This window comes from Aotus nancymaae, unplaced genomic scaffold, assembly GCF_030222135.1.
Source record: "Aotus nancymaae isolate 86718 unplaced genomic scaffold, 86718_ANA_hifiasm-v0.15.2.pri h1tg000006l, whole genome shotgun sequence".
In the NCBI taxonomy this organism is placed as follows: Eukaryota; Metazoa; Chordata; class Mammalia; order Primates; family Aotidae; genus Aotus; species Aotus nancymaae.
This window is the reverse complement of record NW_026988417.1, coordinates 82,894,085-82,913,452: the sequence shown is the minus strand read 5'-3', so window position 1 is coordinate 82,913,452 and position 19,368 is coordinate 82,894,085.

Genomic DNA, 19,368 nt, shown 5'->3' with positions numbered 1-19,368 from the left:
ACTCCTATTCAATATAGTACTGAAAGTTCTAGCCAGAGCAATCAGGCAAGAAAAATAAATAAAGGTTATTCGACTAGGAAAGGAGGAAGTCAAATTGTCTCTACTTGCAGATGACATGATTGTATATCTTGAAGACCCCATCATCTCAGCCCAAAATCTCCTGAAACTGATAAGCAACTTCAGCAAAGTCTCAGGATACAAAATCAATGTGCAAAAATCACAAGCATTCCTATACACCAATAACAGACTTAAAGAGAGCCAAATCAAGAACGAACTGCCATTCACAATTGCTACAAAGAGAATAAAATACCTAGGAATACAACTAACAAGGAACATAAGGAACCTCTTTAAGGAGAACTACAAACCACTGCTCAACAAAATAAGAGAGGACACAAACAGATGGAGAAACATTCCATGTTCATGGTTAGGAAGAATCAATATCGTGAAAATGGCCATACTGCCCAAAGTAATTTACAGATTCAACGCTATCCCCATCAAGCTACCAATGACCTTCTTCACAGAACTGGAAAAAACCACCTTAAACTTCATATAGAAACAAAAGAGAGCCCGTATAGCCAAGTCAATTCTAAGCAAAAAGAACAAAGTGGGAGGCATCACACTACCGGACATCAAACTATACTACAAGGCTACAGTAATCAAAGCAGCATTGTACTGGTACCAAAACAGAAATATAAACCAATGGAACAGAACAGAGGCGTCGGAGGCGACACAACATATCTACAACCATCCGATCTTTGACAAACCTGATAAAAACAAGCAATGGGGAAAGGATTCCCTGTTTAATAAGTGGTGTTGGGAAAACTGGCTAGCCATATGCAGAAAGCAGAAACTGGACCCCTTCGTGACACCTTACACTAAAATTAACCCCAGATGGATTAAAGACTTAAACATAAGACCTAACACCATAAAAACCCTAGAAGAAAACCTAGGCAAAACCATTCAGGACATAGGCGTAGGCAAGGACTTCATGACCAAAACACAAAAGCATTGGCAACAAAAGCCAAAATAGACAAATGGGACCTAATCAAACTCCATAGTTTCTGCACGGCAAAAGAAACAGTCATTAGAGTGAATCAGCAACCAACAAAATGGGAAAAAATTTTTGCAGCTTACCCATCTGACAAAGGGCTGATATCCAGAATTTACAACGAACTAAAACAGATTTACAAGAAAAAAACAAACAAGCCCATTCAAAAGTGGGCAAAGGATATGAACAGATACTTTACAAAAGAAGACATACATGAGGCCAACAAGCATATGAAAAAATGCTCATCATCACTGGTCATTAGAGAAATGCAAATCAAAACTACATTGAGATATCATCTCACGCCAGTTAGAATGGCGATCCTCAAAAAATCTGGAGACAACAGATGTTGGAAAGGATGTGGAGAAATAGGAACACTTTTACACTGTTGGTGGGAGTGTAAATTAGTTCAACCATTGTGGAAGACAGTGTGGCGATTCCTCAAGGAACTAGAAGTAGAAATTCCATTTAACCCAGCAATCCCATTACTGGGTATATATCCAAAGGATTATAAATCGTTCTACTATAAGGACACATGCACACGAATGTTCATGGCAGCACAGTTTACAATACCAAAGACCTGGAACCAACCCAAATACCCATTGATGATTAACTGGACAGGGAAAATGTGGCACATATACACCATGGAATATTATGCAGCCATCAAAAATGATGAGTTCACGTCCTTTGTAGGGACATGGATGAACCTGGAAACCATCATTCTCAGCAAACTGACACAAGAACACAAAATCAAACACCACATGTTCTCACTCATAGACGTGTGTTGAACAATGGGAACACATGGACACAGGGAAGGGAGCACTACACACTGGGGTCTGTTGGGGGAAGATAGGGGAGGGACAGCAGGGGTTGGGGAGTTGGGGAGAGATAGCATGGGGAGAAATGCCACATATAGGTGAAGGGGAGGAAGGCAGCAAATCGCACTGCCACGTATGCACCTATGCAACAATCTTGCATGTTTTTCACATGTACCCCAAAACCTAAAATGCAATAAAAAAACAAATAAATAAAAAAAAATAAATAAAATATATACATCTTCTTGGTGGATAAATGCCCCAGGTATTGGAAAACTCTAGGACCGAATTCCCACAGATTTTGATCGACAGCATAAATTGTTGAAAGCATCCTATGTGTTCCTGCATTGTTCCACCATATTCCATGGATGGTTTTTGAAACAGATACTTGATCACACTTTGCATCTAGTCTAGCTCTATCTTGGTCCACACATCCACCCTCTGCCCCCTAGTAGCTGAGCATTTCTCTACTGTACACATTTAGAGTTGTGGGTGAGAGGACAAGCTCAGGATGATGTACCTGATTAACCCTGGTAGCACAGTTCCCAAGACGCTCCTAAGCTTTCAGACTGTAAATTAGGCCTATTTCCTGGCAATTCAAGAAAATTTTCCCTCTCTTGAGAAGAAACAAAATGGAGTTCATATTGTAGTACACTTTCTTCCATAATACTTTAACCAGGTATGTAATAAATTATAAAATTAAAATTAGCCAGTCCTGCAATGTACTTCTGCCACAGCATCTACATTACAAATAACTTTTTCCTGTACATTCTTGAGGCTTTCCTATCAATATTTAAGGCCTGAATATAGGCGACAAATGGAGAGAAAGTCTGATTCACCTATTTATGTTAAGTTCCGTGCCTTGGCTTGATTTACAGTGTTATCAAGACCACACAAAATAGTGTTGTGGCAATTCCCTAATATGAATTTTGGCTACAATTACCAGAAAAAGAAGGAAAAGATATTAGGAAGGTCTAAAAAAAACCTAAATGTCTTCACCTTCAGCTTCTGACTACTGAACTTGAATCGATTCATTTTATTTCCCCTTTGTCTCTTAGATGGTTTAAAACATCCGTCTTCACAGTTAACACACATCATTCTTTTCTAGTTGGTACACTATAAATTTTATCATTTCCTCTTTCTATCAAAAGGATTAGGCTACAGAGATTTCTCTAAATAGAAAATAATGGATTATTTCAAGAATAAACTGGATAAAGTATTCTTCCCTCAAAATCAGTATGCAACCTAGGATCTCTTCATAGTTTTGAATTAAGTGAATATAAATTGTTGCACCTCAAGAGATATTAAACTGTAACAAGGATAGCAGTAATGAATTTCTATTGGCTAATGAAATTTATCTTCCAGATAAGTGTGCATTTTTTAATAACATCACTATTAAACATAAAAAAAAAGACAGGATAGAAATCTTTTTATTGTGAGTGATACTCTTAGAAAAAAGGACAACAATGAGAATAAAATACATTTTAAGTTTATTTTAATTAATGGGACCTGCATCTAAGGAAAAGCTGAGTGACAAAAATTAATATTCATCATAAGTAACTCTGAAGAGTGATCTGGACATCAGTTTATGCACTGATCTGGAAGGAACTAATTGAGAAATAATACATTTGTGAAACATACAATCAGATATAGGTTAATACTACTTTACTGCCTTTGTCAGGCAGGTCAGCACAAAGAAATTATGAATCCTGTTAGAGAACTGAGAAAAAGTTACTTCCTTTAAAATAGAAACTATTATTAATATGCTAATAATGTGTAACATGGATGAAATCTGTAATTCTAATCATGAATGGAGCAGTATAGGCTGTATTTAGAAGCTTACTTAGTAGTTATATATTAAATAGAAGGAATAATTTTTAAACTTCTGTTTCTAAAACAAATCATGATTTCTAGTCACATTTAATGTCAATGAAATCTGGAGTTTACTCATAATAATCTGTGCATGAAGTACAGATAAAAACACATTTCATTTTAGAGGTTAAAATAATTCATAGAATCTGTTACTTTTAGATCAAAATATACAATAAAAAATAATTTTAAGACTAATCTGCAATTTATTCTGAACAAATTTGAATACTGATTAAAAAATATTTCAAACTTTATTAGAAGTTTAAGATATCAGATTTAAAGTATTTCAAACGAACGATACTGCTATGAAATTCAGTGTGGGAGATTATTGCCGGATTTATAAATATAATGGACTCACACTATTGAGTTACTTCATATTGAGAGTATGGCGATTACAAAATCATTACTGGTATATTTAAACTCATTTTCACTTCTCATAAATTGCTTCTAAAGAATGTATTTACAAAGCATTAAGGACCTGTGGACCTGCTTATCCAAAAATGTCCACTAGGTTTATGAGATTAGATAGTTCACTGGGCCAGTGGTAATGCATACAGAAATCTGGCTGGCCAAAAGATCTTAGGAAAATCACTCAACTTCTCTGGTCTCATATTTCTGTTTGGCAGAGCACTAGAATTTCTGGAAGTCCTCTTTAAGCTGATATCTATGAAAGGAAGATGATTGGCACATTGGTATGGCAAATGAAGATCAGAAGTCTCTATAAATCGTAAGTGGAGGATAAATAAACTTTGTAATGCTCTTCTTTATTCCGGATAACTCCTCTTGCTTTGAATTCTGCTGTCTAAAATTAATATGATACTACTGCTTTCTTCTGGTTAGTGTTAACATCATAAATTTTTCTCTGTTCAAAGTGAGTTTCTTGTCGACAACATATAGTTGAGTTTTACTTTTTTATACACTCTGACAATCTCTGTCTTTTAATAGGTGTATTTAGGTCATTGTTATTTAAAGTAAATATCTACCATATTTTTATTATTTTTAATTTGTTGCCCTTGTTCTTTGTTCCTATATTTGTCTTCTGCTCCTTTTCTGCCTTATATATGATTTTATTTTCTTTTGTTCTTAGCATATCACTTATACTTCTTTTTTTCACTTCTTTCTTCCCTAGAACTTGCAACATACATTTACAACTATTTCAAGCCTGCTTTTAAATAACATTTTACCATTAAATGGGTAGCATGAGAGCCATATAATAAAAAGACAATTCTAATCATCTCTCTTGTCCTTTGTATCATTACTGGCATTCATTTCACTTACATATAAGCATACATATGCAGATGTACTAAAATACATTGCTGCCATTATTATTTTGAATGCACTGTAATCTGTTAGACTAATTACAAATAAGAAAAATAAGTTTTTATTTTACTTTCACTTATTCTATCTTTGGTGTTATTCCTTTCTTTATATAGATCTGAGTTTTTATCTATATTATTTTTCTTCTCCCTATGAGACGTTTCTTTTAACATTTCTTGTAAGGCAAATCTGCTAGAAAAACATTCCCTCATTTTTTATTTGTTTGGGAAACTGTTTCTCCTTCACTTCTAAAGGATAATTTTGCAGAGTATGGAATTCTAGGTTGGCTTCTTTACTCAACACTTTAAATATTTTACTCTTTCTGTTATTGATTGAATGGTTTCTGAATGAAGTTGGAATAATTCTTATCTTTGTTACTCTATAGGTAGGTCTATAGGTAAGGTGTTTTTTCCCTCTGATTCTTTCAGGATTTACTCTTTATTTTTTATTTTCTGTAATTTGCAGATGATATGCCTACATTTTTTGTATAGCTTTGTTTTTCTTTTTTCTTCTTCATTATCCCACTTGGTATTCTTTGAACTTTCTGGACCTGTGGGTTGGTGTCTGACATTAATTTGAAGGAAATTCTTGATCATTATTGTTTCAAATATTTCTTCTGAGCTAGGCACGATGGCTCACGCCTGTAATCCCAGCACTTTGGGAGGCTGAGGCAGGCAGATCACAAGGCCGGGAGTTCGAGACCAGCCTGAATAACATGGTGAAATCCCGTCTCTACTAAAAATACAAATATAATTAGCCGGGCGTGGTGGCACACACCTGTAATCCCAGCTACTCAGGAGGATGAGGCAGGAGAATCGCACCGCTGCACTCCAGCCTGGGTGACAGAGTGAGACTCTGTCTAAATAAATAAATAAATATTTCTTCTGTTTCTTTCTATTTTTCTTCTTCTATTTAATCTTTGTTACCTTTGCTGCCTTTCAGGTTTTCAAGTTTCTATTGAGTTATACTTAAGGTCAGAGGTTCTTTTGACTATGTCCATTCTACTGATAAGCTCACCAAATGCATTTCTGTGATAGCACTTTTAATCTCCAGCATTTCTTGTTTTTTGGTGCTTTCTTAGGATTTATTTTTGCTTGCATTGCTCATCTGTTCTTGAATGCTGTCTACTTTATTCAGTAGAGCTCTTAGCATATTAATCACAGTTATTTTTAATTCCTGGTCTGATCATTTCAACATCCCTGACACGTCTGGTTCTGATGCCTGCTCTGTCATTTAAACCTATATTTTTTGTCTTTGGTATGCCTTGTAATTTCCAGACATGATGTACTAGGTAAAAAGAACTGCCCTAAATAGGCTTTAATAATGTGGTAGTGAGGTTTAGGGGGAGGGAAAGCTTTTTATCTGTTATTAGGATGGAGTGGTAACTTCTAAGTCCCTTACATGCAGAACCAGAAATCAGATGTCTGAAGAATATTTTTAAGTGCATATTAATTTGCTAGGGCTGTCATAACATAATACCACAGACTGGGTACTTTAACAACAAACATTTATTTTCTCACAGTTCTGGAGGCTAGAAAGCAAATCAAGGTGTTAGTAGGTTTGTTTTTTTCTGAAGCCTCTTGTTGGCTTGCAGATGATGTTTTCTTCTTATGTCTTCATTCTATATGATCTGTGTCCTAATCTCCTCTTCTTATAAGGACAACAGTCATATTGGAAAATGGCCCACCCATAAAACCTCATTTTACCTTAATTAACTCTCTAAGGTCCTGTCTCCAAATATAGTTACATTCTTAAGTACTGGAGTTTAGGACTTCAGTATATCAATTTTGGGGGGCGGATGGGACAAAAATCAGCTCCTAACAAAGTGTATTGATAAGTAATATCTCTTTGTAAATGCACTATGGCAACGAACAATTAGAAGGCAGTATGTTGAATCCTTTTCACTAAATCATATGTCCTTAGTTGATCTTGGAGACAGCTCAGTCCAACTGTCCATTGAATGTGGAAGAAATACAGTCTTGGTACATGGAAGTGATTCGTTCATATTCACTCTGCTGTATCACTTCACATAAGTGCTTAATATGTGTTTCATTTACTGATTGGTTCAACATAATTTATTATACATCTACTGGGTTTTCAACACCGTGAAATGTGCTGCAAAGTCTGTGGAAAGTACAAACAGAAGTGGTCCCAATCTTCCTGGAGCTTACAGCCTAGCAGTGAGTCAAAGTATTATAAAATAATCATGCTAAAAATGTAAACCATAACTATGATAAAGAATACAAGAGAGGCCAGGCGTGGCGACTCACACCTGTAATCCTAGCACTTTGGGAGGCCAAGGCAGGCGGATCACCTGAGGTCAGGTTTTGAGACTAGTCTGGCCAACATAGTGAAACCCCGTCTCTATTAAAAACATAAAAAGTTAGCCGGGCATGGTGGCAGGTGCCTGTAAACCCAGCCACTCAGGAGGCTGAGGCAGGAGAATTGTTTGAAACTGGGAAGCAGAGGTTGCAGTGCGCTAAGATTGCACCACTATACTCCAGTCTGGGTGCCAGAATGAAATCCTGTCTTAAAAAAAAAAGAGAGAGAGAGAGAGAAATTCATAGTTCTATGAGAAACTGCAATAAGATAACTTAATCAATTTCAGTAGAAATATTTTCCAACAAAAGTAAACTTGAAATGAGATGGAATGATGAGCAGGAATTTACCAAATGAGGAAGGGTAAGAATATAACTACAAAGTCTCCATAATGGGAGGCATATGAGAAACTACCTGATCTGTAGCCCTGGTTAAGAAAGATCTGTGACCTTTCTTTGACTGGTCTCCCCCTCACCCTGTCAGCCTCAGCTGCAGTGTCCTCCCTGACATTCTCAGAGCACACCAGCTTTGCTCCCATCTTAATGCTTTAGTCCCCTTCACCAGATGTCTTCCGAGCCAGTTGCTTCATTAAGCATCAGGTCCACATTCACAATGGAGTCTATCCTGACTCCCATTTTCCATAATGCTTCAACCTACCTCGCTCCACCCTCTAGTACTTGCTTATCCTGCTCTATTTTTCTATTTGTTTTTCCATAGGACTTACTACCTTTTCATATAGTTTAGAGTTTACATATATAGTGTTGATTGTGTATTCATTGACTGCTTAGCTAGAATGTAAGCTCGGTTGATAGCAGTGATCTTTGTCTTGCTTACTCACGTATACCCAGTACCACAGAGTAATAGTTACTCAAAAAATATTTATTGACTGAATTGACTGATCTATTAATTGCTGAAAAAACGTTTGTGCCCATAGCACAAGGTTTAAAGAAGTAGTTAGGGGCCAGATCTTGCAGTCTTGTGAGTTTTGTTACAGAGAGAGACAGAGAGAAAGAGAGTCCGTGCAGCAAATCCAATAAAGAATTGTAAGAAAGTGAAATAACATGAGCAAATTTAAATGTTGAGAAAGTACTTCTTGTATTAGTCACTGTAATATTCCAGCAAACAAGATCAGCTTGGGCTAGGATACTACTGGGCAAGATAGAAAGTCACGAAGGAGTCAAGAGAAATTTCTGAGTTAAATGTTGATTACATGAAGAAAGTATGTCATAGCCAGAAATGTATCCTATTTTTCTTTGTTTTCTAGGTACTCTTTTATTTATTATTTTTAGTTGAATTTTTAATCATGAGGACTCTTTTTTCTTGAACAACCAAGATAGTCAATTTTATAAAAACGTACAACCTACACAAAACATAATTATAAACATTTTCTGTAACTATCATTTCAGAAGAATTACAGATAGTGAGTACTAAGAGAAGGTAAAGTGAAAAGCGATCTGATCAATGTGATGACCAAAGCTGAGAACAGAGTGGTGTGGGGACAAGAGCCAAGAAACATGGGCAGCCTCCAGAAGTGGGAAAATGTAGAGAATGGTTTCTCCTCTAAGGCCTCCAGAAGGAACACATCCCTGCCGACCTGTTTTGGACTTCTAGCCTCCAGAACTGCACCATAGTAAATCTGTATGGTTTTTAGTCCTCTCCATTGCCAAAACGTGATCTATTATACTTCAAATTTAACTTGGAAAACAATTATTACAATAGAAGGTGATATATCTGCCCTTCCCAACCAATTCATATATCTAAATCTTTTAAGGATAGTATACACACAGCAAACTATTTTTAGATACAATAGGATACTGAGCACCTTTGAAATACGTGAAGTATGATAAAGATATAATACTTCAAGTATCATTTTATAATTAAATATTTATATTACATTCTGATTCTATAAAAACTGATAGTACTATATAATACATCAGTCCCTATTATCCAAAATGCAAAACTAACAAGGAACTTAATTTTTTTCACTTATTTTTATTATTGCTATTTAAAATTTCTTTTCATGAAGAAATTCTTTATTGGTGATTTCTGAGATTTTGGTGCACCCGTCACCTGAGCAGTGTACATTGTACCCAATGTGTAGTCTTTTATCCCTCACCATCCAACCCTTTCCCCCAAGTCTTCAAAGTCCATTGTATCATTCTTATGCCTTTACATCTTCTTAGATTAGCTCCCACTTATGAGTGAGAACATACAATGTTTGGTTTTCCATTCCTGGGTTATTTCACTTAAAATAATGGAATCTGATTCCATCCAGGTTGCTGCAAATGCCATTATTTTGTTCCTTTTAATGGCTGAGTAGTATTCTATGATATATATACACCACATTTTCTTTATTCACTCCTTGATTGATCGGCATTTGGGCTAGTTCTGTATTTTTGCTGCTATAAACATGCATGTGCGAGTATCTTCTTCATATGACTTATTTTCCTCTGGGTGGATACCCAGAAGTGGGATTGCTGGACCAAATGGTAGATATACTTTTAGTTGTTTTTTTTTTTTTTTTTTTTGAGATGGAGTTTTGCTCTGTTGCCCAGGCTGAAGTACAGTGGCTTGATCTCAGCTCACTGCCACCTCCACTTCCCAGGTTTGAGTGACTCTCCTGCCTCAGCCACCCTAAGTAGCTAGAACTACAGATGCACACCACGATATCCAGCTAATGTTTGTATTTTTAGTGGAAATAGAGTTTTGTCATGTTGGCCAGGCTGGTCTCAAACTCCTGACCTCAGGTGATCCACCTGTCTCAGCCTACCAAAGTGCTGGGATTACAGATGTGAGCCACCACAACCAGCCCATTTACTTCTTTAAAAAATCTCCACCCTGTTCTCTATAGTGGTTGTACTAGTTTACATTCCCAGCAACAGTGTAAAAGTGTTCCCTTTTCACCACATCCATGCCAACATCTATTTTTTTTGTTTTTATTTTGGCCATTCTTTCCAGAGAAAGGTGGTATTGTATTGTGGTTTTGATTTGCATTTCCCTGACAATTATGGACATTGAGCATTTTTTCATTTGTTTGTTGGCCATTTGCTTGTCTTCTTTTGAGAATTGACTATTCATTTCCTTAGCCCACTTTTTGATAAGATTGTTTCTTTTTCTTGTTGATTTGTTTGTCTTCCTTGTTGATTCTTGATATTAGTTCTTCATTGAATGTATAGATTGTGAAGATTTTCTACCACTCCATGGCATGTCTCTTTACTCTCCTGATTATTTATTTTGCTGTATAGAAGACTTTTAGTTAATTATAAGTCTCATCTATTTATCTTTGTTTTTGTTGCATTTGCTTTTGGATTCTTGATCATGAAGTCTTTGCCTAAGCCAATGTCTAGAAGGGGTTTTCCAACATTATTTTCTAGAATTTTTATGGTTTCAGGTCTTAGATTTAAGACTTTGATCCATCTTGAGTTGATTTTTGTATAAGGTGAGAGATGAGGATCCAGTTTCATTCTTCTACATGTGACTTGCCAATTATCCCAGCACCATTTGTTGAATAGGGTATCCTTTCCCTACTGTGTGTTTTTGTTTGCTTTGTCAAAGATCAGTTGACTGTAAGTATTTGGCTTTATTTCTGGCTTTTTAAACTCTGTTTCATTGGTCCATATGCCTGTTTTTGTACCAGTACCATGCTGATTTGGTGACTATGGCTTTATAGTGTAGTTTGAAGTTGGGTAATGTAATGCTTCCAGAGTTGTTCTTTTTGCTTAGTCTTGCTTTGACTATGTGGGCTCTTTTTTCCTTCTATATGAATTTAAGGATTATTTTTATTAGTTCTATGAGGAATTATGGTGGTATTTTGATGGGAATTGCATTGAATTTGTAGATTGTTTTTGGAAATATGGTCATTTTCAAAATAATGATTCCACCCATTCATGAATATGGGATGTGTTTCCACTTGTTTGTGTCTTTGATGATTTTTTTAGCAGCATTTTGTAGTTTTTCTTGTTGAGGTCCTTTACTTCCTTGGTTAAGTATATTCCTAAGTATTTTATTTTACTTTTTGCAGCTATTGTAAAGGGGGTTGAGTTCTTGATTTGATTCTCAACTTGGTCACTGTTGGTGTATATCAAGGCTACTGATTTGTGTATATTAATTTTATATCTTGAAACTCTGCTGAATTCATTTACCAGTTCTACAAGCTTTTTGGATGAGTCTTTGGGGTTTTCTAGGTATACAATCATGTCATCAGCAAACAATGACAGTTTGATTTCCCTTTATTTCTTTTCTTGTCTGATTGCTCTGGCTAGGATTTGCAGTACTACGTTGAATAGAAAAGATGAAAGTGGGTGTTCTTGTCTTGCTGCAGTTCTCAGTGGGTATGCTTTCAACTTATTCCTGTTTAGTATAATGTTGGCTGTGGGTTTGTCATATGTCAATTCTATGCTGTATTGCTGAGGCTTCTTTTTTTTTTTAGATGGACTCTCACTCTGTCACCCAGGTTGGAGTGCGGTGGTGTGATTTTAGCTCACTACAGTCTCTGCCTTCCAGATTCAAGCAATTCTCCTGCCTCAGCCTCCCAAGTAGCTGGGATTACAGTCATGTGCCACTGTGTCTGGCTAATTTCAGGGTTTTGCTTTGGTGGCCAGGCTAGGCTCAAACTCTTTACCTCAAGTGATCCACCTGCCTCAACCTCTCAAATTGCTGGGATTACAGGTGCGAGTCATTGAGCCCAACCTTGCTCAGGGTTTTAATCATAAAGGGATGCTGGATTTTGTCAAATGCTTTTTCTGTGTCTATTGATATAATCGTGTAATTTTTGTTTTTAATTCTGTCTATGTGGTGTATCACATTTATTGGTGTGTTAAACCATCCCTGCATCCCTGGCATGAAACCCACTTGATCATGGCAGATTATCTTGTTGATATGCTATTGGATTCAGTTAGCTAGTATTTTGTTGAAGATTTTACACCTATGTTCATCAGGAATGTTAGTCTGTAGTTTACTTTTTTTATTATGTTCTTTTGGCTTTTGTATTAGGGTGATACTGACTTCATAGAATGATTTAGGGAGAATTCCCTTTTTATCTTTTGGAATAGTGTCAATAGGACTGATACCAATTCTTCTTTGAATGTCTCATAGAATTCAGCTGTGAATCCATCTGGTCCTGGACTTTTTTTGTTGGTAACTTTTTAATTACCATTTCAATCTCACTGCTTGTAATTGGTCTGCTCAGAGTTTCTATTTCTTCCTGGTTTAATCTAGGAGGGTTGTCTATTTCCAGAAATTTATCCATCTCCTCTTGGTTTTCTAGTTTATGTGCATAAAGGTGTTCACAATAGCCTTGAATAATCTTTTGTATTTCTATGGTATCAGTTGTAATATCTCCCATTTTATTTGTAATTGAGTTTATTTGGATCCTTTCTCCTCTTTTCTTGGTTAATCTCACTAATTGTCTATCAATTGTTTTTATCTTTTTAAAGAACAAGGCTTTTGTTTTATTTACCTTTTGCACTTTTTTGTTTTAATTTCATTTAGTTCTGCTCTGATCTTTGTTATTTATTTTCTTCTGCTGGGTTTGGATTTGCTTTATTCTTGTTTCTTGAGTTCCTTGAGTTCTGACCTTAGATTGTGTATATATATTCTTTCAGACTTTTTGATTTAGGCATTTAAGGCTATGAACTTTCCTCTTAGCACTGTCTTTGCTGCATCTCAGAGGTTTTCATAGATTGTGCCACTATTATCATTCAGTTCAAAGCATTTTTAAATTTCCATTTTGATTTCATTGTTGACCCAACCATCATTTAGGAGCAGGTTATTTAATTTCCATGTATTTGCATTGTTTTGAAGGTTCATTTTGAAATTGATTTCCAATTTTATTCCATTGTGGTTTGAGAGACTACTTGCTATAATTTTGATTTTCTTAAATTTGTTGAGACCTCTTTTGTGGCCTATCATATGGTCTATCTTGGAGACTATTTCATGTGCCGATGAATAGAATGTATATTCTTCAGTTGTTGGTTAGAATGTTTTGTAAATATCTGTTAAGTTCATTTGTTCTAGGGTACAGTTTAAGTCCATTGTTTCTTTGTTGACTTTCTATCTTGATGACTTGCTAGTGCCCTCAGTGGAGTATTGAAGTCTCCCTCTATTATTGTGTTGCTATCTATCTTATTTCTTAGGTTTAGAGTAATTGTTTTATAAATTTGGGAGCTCCAGTGTTAGATGCATATATATTTAGGATTATAATTTCCTGTTGGACTAGTCTTTTTATTATTATAGAATGTTTCTCTTTTTCTTTTTTAACTGCTGTTGCTTTAAAGTTTGTTTTGTCTGATATAAGAATAGCTACTCCTGCTCGCTTTTGGTGTCCATTTAAATGCAATATCTTTTGTTTACCCCTTTACCTTAAGTTTATGTGAGTCCTTATGTGTCAGGCGAGTCTCTTGAAGACAGCAGATACTTGGTTGGTGAATTCTTATTAATTCTGCAATTCTGTATCATTTAAGTGGAGCATTTAGGTCATTGACATTCAATGTTAGTATTGAGATGTGAGATATTCTATTCATTGTGCTATTTGTTGCCTGAATACCTTTGGGATTTTTTTCATTGTGTTGTTGTTTTATAGGTCCTGTGAGATTTATGCTTTAAGCAGATTCTATTTTGGTATCTTTTAAGGATTTGTTTCCAGATTTAGAGATCCTTTTAACAGTTCTTATAGTGCTGACTTCACAGCAGCAAATTCTCTCAGCATATGTCTGGAAAAAACTATACCTGTCCTTCATTTATGATGCTTAGTTTTGCTGGATACAAAATTTTTGACTGATGATTGTTTCATCTAAGGAGGTTAAAGATAGGTCCTAATCCCTTCTAGCTTGTAGGATTTCCATTAAGAAATCTGCTTTTTAATCTGATAGGTTTTCCTTTATGGGTTCCTGATGCTTTTGCCTCATAGTTCTTACGATTCTTTCCTTCATTTTGACTTTAGATATGTGATGACTATGTGCTAGGTGATGATCTTTCTTCAGTGAATTTTCCAGGTGTTCTATGAGCTTCTTGTATTTGGATGTGTAGATCTCTAGCATGACTGGGGAAATTTTCTTTGATTATTTCCTCAAATATGTTTTCCAAACTTTTAGATTTCTCTTTTTCCTTTGGAACAACAATAATTCTTAGGTTTTGTTGTTTAACATAATTCCAAACTTCTTGGAGTCTTTGTTTATCTTTTTAAAATTATTTTTTCTTTGTCTTCATCAGATTGAGTTAATTCAAAAGCCTTATTGTCAAGCTTTGAAGTTCTTTCTTCTGCTTGTTCAATTCTATTGCTGAGATTTTCCAGTGATTTTTTCCATTCTCTAAGTATGTCTTTGATTTCCAGAATTTGTGATTGTTTTTTATTTATGCTATCTATTTCACTGGAGATTTTTCCATTCATACCCTGTATCATTTTTTTATTTTATTTTATTTCTTTAAGTTGGACTTCACCTCTATCTGGTGCCTCCTTGATTGGATTAAAAATCGACCTTCTGAATTATTTTTCTACCAATTCAAAGATTTTGTCTTAGTTTAGATCCGTTGCTGGGGAACTAGTGTGACCTTTTGGGGGTGTTAAAGAACCTTGTTTTGTCATATTACCAGCATTGCTTTTCTGGTTCCTTTTCATTTGGGTAGACTATGTCAGAAGGAAAATCTGGGACTCAAAAAGCTGCTGTTCAGATTCTTTTGTCCCGCAGGGTGTTCCCTTGATGTGGTACTCTCCCCTTTCCCCTAGGGATGGAGTTTCCTGACACTCCAAATGTGGTGATTGTTATTTTTCCTGTGGATCTAGCCACTCAGTAGAGCTACTGGGCTGTGGGCTAGTACTGGAGAATGTCTGCAAAGAGTCCAGTGATGTGATCTATTTTCAAGTCTCTCAGCTGTAGATACTAACACCTGTTCAAATGGAGGCAGCAGGTAGCAGGGGAATGAAGTGGACTCTGTGAGGGTCCTTGGTTGTATTTTTGTTAAATTCGTTGGTTTTTTGTTGGTTGGCCTCCAGCCAGGAGGATGGGCAGGGCCATAGAGCTCCCAAGAGATTATGCCTTTGTCTTTGGTTACCAGAGTGGGTAGAGAAAGACCATTAGGTGGGGACAGGGTTAGGGGGTTTCTGAGCTCAGACTTTTGGGGTAAACCTTGCTGTGGCTGCTGTAGGGGATGGGGGTGTGGTTCTCAGGCCAATCGACTTATGTCCCGAGGGGGATTATGGCTGCCTCTGCTGTGTCACACAGGTTTCCAGGGAAGTGGGAGAAAGCCAGCAACCAAGGTCTCACCCAGCTCCCTTGCAACCTACAGCCTGAAAGGCTGGTCTCACTCCCACCGTGCACCCCCAGTAGCCCTGAGTTTATTTCCAGGCAGCTCCCAGCTGTGAAAGCAAGCAAGAAAGCAAGACTTACATTTCCTAGCTGTCTCACAGTCTGCAGCGACAATCTACCTCCTTCAAAGGGTCTGTGGATTCTCTCAGCTTCCCTGGTATATTCCTGTGGTAGTTCTTGAAGCAAAAGTTCACTATGTGGGTCTCCACATGCTTCTCTGTTCATCTGAGTGGGAGCTGTAAGTTAGTCCTGCCACCTACCTGCCATTTTCCTCTGATATCCTATTTCTTGATATCTAGTGTATTCTCTTTCTATTGCAGAGTGGCATGTGGGAAAAGAGCATAGACTTTATATTCAGTTGGTCCTGACTTTGGACAAGAAACCCCTATGATCCTCAGATTATTTTCTATACAAAGGGAGTAATAATTGCTACCTGGTAGATTTTCAGTAAACGTTAAATTTAAAAATGTATGCCAAGCACCCGATAGTCAACAAATAAAGGTTATTCTTAGTAGCATGCATCTCTGAAAAGTAACTTCCTTTTAAAAAATTTGTTTTTAAAGCTGCTTTATAGGGTTTGATTTACACTTTGGCTTTTCTTTTAAAATGCCACTTATGTATGTTTTGATATTCAACATCTTATTATTACTGTTAGAAAGACAATTTGTTAAAATTGTCACCTTTAACAATGTACATAATATATGGTAGACTTTTAGAGTAATGGCTCCCAAGTTGTCCATGCCTTTCTAAGTTCACACCCCATGAAGTCTCCTCTTATACTGACTCTAGTCTTGGCCACTTGACTTATTTTGACCAATGATAAAAGTAAGTATGACTAAGTAGAAGTTTGAAAAGCACTTGCACTGTGTGATTTTCCCTCTGTGCTGCTACTTGGATTTCTGTGACTATCCTTATAAGGAAGTTTAGGCTACCATCCTGGAGGATGAGTGACACATGGAGATGAGTTGAGGTATCTAAGATGCAGTTCCCAAATATCCCATCCTCAAATACCATCACACTGGATATTAGGATTTCAACATATGAATGGGGAGATGTGACAGGCATACATTCAGTCGACAGCATCAGAATAAAAGGTATTTTTAAATTCCATATCTACATTCCCACCTTAAAATATATATGTGTGTATTTTATATACATACATATATAAGATATATATGAGATATATGCATATAAGATATATATATATATATGTCACTGTTCTTGATGCCCAGGATATAGCAGTAAATAAAACACATAAAAATTTCTACCCTCATTTGACTTATACTGTAATATAAGAAAGTAAACAATACAGATAAGTAAAATACATAGTATGAGAGACAGTGATGGGTGCTAAGGACGAAACAGAAATCAGAGAAGTAGGATATACAACGTTGAAGGGCAGTTGAGAAATTAAATAAGTTCACCAGGAAAACTCTCATTGAGAAAGTCGTTTTTGAGAAAAAAACCTGAAGGAAGTGAACTAGCCATATGAATACATGAGATTCATGTATACAAGTAGTTAAATTTTACGTTGTTTTGAAGATCAAGTAAAATCATCTTATATGGTTTGGAGAGTGGTCATAGGTAAAATGAAAGTTGGTTAAAACCAGACTTGGAAGAAAGTTGAACTTAAAGGCTGACATTTCACTCACAATAAACAGCAAAGTATTTACTATTACTTATACGTTATAAGTGATCTGGTTACATGTAACTCTTTGACTTCATTTCTTTTCTGTTCACTACAGCGCTAATGGTCTTTTTGTTCTTCAAACTTGCCAAGAATGTTCATCTCAGGGCCTTTGTACTTGCTGGTTCTGAAACCTGGATACTATTCCCAAACATTCGTATGGCTAGCTCACTTCCTTCAGGTTTTTACTAAAAAACTACTTTCTCAATGAGAGTTTTCCTGATTGACATATTTAATTTCTCAACTGCCCTTCAACATTTTACATCCTACTTCTTTGATTTCTGTTTCCTTCTTAGCAGCCATCACTGTCTCACATACTGTGTATTTTGCTCATTCATCTTTATTGTTTACCTGCTCACATTAGAGTATAAGTCAAATGAAGTAGGAATTTTTACGTGTTTTATTTGCTACTTTATCCTAGGCATCAAGAGTAGTTATTGATATATAATAAAAGACTACTGATACGTGTTGGATTGCTGAATGAAAGGTAGAAATACGGAGGTGTTTATTCCTATGCATTTCAGAGTGTCTGTGAATTAGCTAAACATTTTATGAAACTTTGAAGTAAGTTTTAACATAATTGCAATTTACTAGGAGAGTGTCTATTTCTGTCATCAGGTTCAATAGTTTTTTTGGTATAAAAACCCAAAATACTACAATAATTGTTCTAAAGAATTTAAAATATTTTTTGAAGTGGAGAGTCGAGAGTCATTGAATTTTTTTGAGAAGGGTAATGGTCAGAGTAGAATGATACAAAAAGAACATTAATCAGGAAGAATGATGAATTCAAGACAGGGAGATTAAAGGCAAAGAGACCAGTCAGAAGGTTATTGTAGTAAGTCAGACAAGCATTAATGAGGTCCCTGAACTGGAAGCATACTTTTGGAAATGAAAAGAAGCATTCCTGCTCATTATGTGCAAATATTGTCAGTTCTAACACTAGGTTACAATGTGATACCATTGCTGAAATGGAAATCAAGAATCAAATTAAGAAAGCTATCTTATTTTAAACCAAACAAAACCTCAACTGGTGGGACTTTGTGGGCAGAGATAAATTCATTGGATTAAAGAGAGAAGGCTGTCACCACAATGTCCAACCCATTTTAACCTTATTCCCAAAACTTTCTTTTCTTCCTGCCTACCAGTGCCACCAAGAGTACATGTGATTATGAGAAAACCATGGGGAATAATTGACTGAGTTCCATTAGGTGTTACTGGAATAAGATACAAAATGGCACATCGTTTACTCCTTTCACTCTTTTGATCAGCCATGAAAACATCCAAGTATTTTCATTTTCAGCTAGAAATTAAAGATGATTTATTATTTTTAAAATACCTTAATGCAGTATATTCAAAATACTTCACTGAGGTATCTCACATAGCAGAGAGGGATAAACATATGAGAACTGACCTCTCACTTTAAATTAACTCTAAGTCCTATATTTTATGTGCATTTTGCATTCTCATCAATAATTTATCTGTGTATTTTAATGAATATTATAATTAAAATTATTCGTTGGCTAAATACTCAAGAAAAACAAAATTAAGACTATTGATGCTGTCTTTATAAACCCTCAGAATAATGCTACTCACTCAATTTTAGTGGACAAAAAAAGGCCTTATTAAGAACTTTTTTTATTTTCTCAATTGTCATAAAACAGCCACAACAATGTGAATTAAGGACTACTACAGTTAACATTTAAAATTTAAATAATGGGCAGGGTGCAGTGGCTCACTCCTGTAATCCCAGCACTTTGGGAGGCTGAGGTGGGTGGATCATGAGGTCAAGAGATCAAGACCATCCTGGTGAACATGGTGAAACCCCGTCTCTACTAAAAATACAAAAAATTAGCTGGGCATGGTGGCACGTGCCTGTAATCCCAGCTACTCAGGAGGCTGAGGCAGGAAAATTGCCTGAACTCAGGAGACGGGGGTTGCGGTGAGCTGAGATCGCACCATTGCACTCCAGCCTAGGTGACAAGAGCGAAACTCAGTCTCAAAAAAAAATTTAAA